Genomic DNA, 1,882 nt, shown 5'->3' on the forward strand with positions numbered 1-1,882 from the left:
TCCAATAAGACTTTTCTTATTGATTTTTGTGGCTAAATCTTAGCTCTAAATCTATTGTTTTATGTCTCCAAAAGTCCTCCGAATTGTTATTTTTATAAGATCTTGAAGTTGGGGCTATGATGGGTGAAGAAAGAATTCAATTCTAACTAGGTTTTACTAATCAGACTATGTGAGTTATGGCCTACCTCCACCAAAGTTGTGGCATCGACCATTTAATTAGCAAAAATCATGATTGCTCTAGGGCTACTATAGTGCTTCAAATTCAATAAGGTTTTGACCACTTTCTGGGCCTAGCATGGAAAAAACCTAAACATGAAAGTTGTATATTTTTTTCTTAGCTTTTCAATGGTCCAAGAATTATCTCATTCAACGTTTTGTAAAGATAGTTATGGTCGAAATACCGAGATATGTATAGTAGAAGTCGACGTCTTAAAATTTCACTGCTTCTTCCATTAAAAGTTCTTCTTTAATAAACATCTACAAAGGCACAAATGGATCAATAACAACTTATCTTAGGCACATAACATCAGTTTAAACTCAATATTAACAAAAATTAGATTGACTCACATAATTAACTAGCTTAAAATAATTAAATAAAACCAACTAATTTCTATGCATTACTATAAGATTTAAGCCAATTTATTATTAAAATTAAGACAAAATAGCTCTATATTATAGAGTTATCACACCTCCAAACTTAATATATGCTAGTCCTTGAGCAAAACATAGAAAAGAAATGAACTCAAGAAAAACAATTTAAATGGAGAAAATAAAATAAATAAAAGCAACTACTAAAGATAAAGTGCACCAACTCAATGATCTCTCATAATTTCTTCAAAACTATGTCTATCAACCTCTAGCTTCAAGAAAAATATAGCCATCATTCAAATTCAAGTGTCAATTCCAAAGCATACACATTCTCGAAGAGATTTCCACGTATTTGTGCAATTTTTTACGAAGAATATCACGACATTTGGATTAGTTTAAGCCAATGCGAAATTTCAAATCAGCACTAGAACTCCATAAGTTTGCTTTTCATCTTTCTCTCCACTGATGTAAACTAATGCTAAATCAAGGATCAATAGGTCTTTATTAGGCTTGTAATGTACGGCTAGGGTCAAGGTAAGATAAAGGACAATAATAAGGCACAAATTGCCCTAAGCACATAATTATTCTAGGACCTATATATAGATCTTTATTTTTCCTTCTCCACATACACCCTTTCTTCCCTATTTGAACTTTTCTTTTATTCAACACTTTATTCTACTTTTTTTTTCTTTTTTTTTTTATAATTTCACAATTTTACACCCTTAAACTGATTTTCTTTGTATTGTATGTAGTTGGGTGATTTTTTAATATTTTGAACTTTTCCACATCAGCATCACCTTTCTACCAAATGCATTTAGCTCAATATATATTTCCGAAAACAATATACATGCTTAGAAGTGAGGGTTGCAAAATTGTAAATTTACTTTTAAAGCTACGCTTATTATTATGTGGTTAAACAAAGAAAAGGGAAATTAGGCTTAAAGGGGTATACTAGGGATAAAAATATATCAATGTTAGCATGAAAGGCTCAAATGGTTTGAAGATAGCCTAAATCATTTCCCTAACTTAGTATTGCCTAAGATTTCACCTTGTGAGAGAATTAAATAAATTTTAGAAATCATGGCATACTCTAGGTTTTATATCAACATAAGTTTTCTCTAAATATTCACAATACTTTAGAGCAAAAGATAAAGTGCTTAAAATTGTAAAAATCACATCCTAAAAATGGAAAAATGACACTCCCCTAGTAGTTCAAATGAAACTGGAAAAGCTTTAATCCTCCTTCTTTTCCTTATCATCATGTTCTTCATTGTCACTTGTACAAGGATTTCTT

This window comes from Theobroma umbraticum, unplaced genomic scaffold (genome assembly GCF_002168275.2).
Source record: "Theobroma umbraticum cultivar Fairchild unplaced genomic scaffold, ASM216827v3 scaffold_106.0, whole genome shotgun sequence".
Taxonomy (NCBI): Eukaryota; Viridiplantae; Streptophyta; class Magnoliopsida; order Malvales; family Malvaceae; genus Theobroma; species Theobroma umbraticum.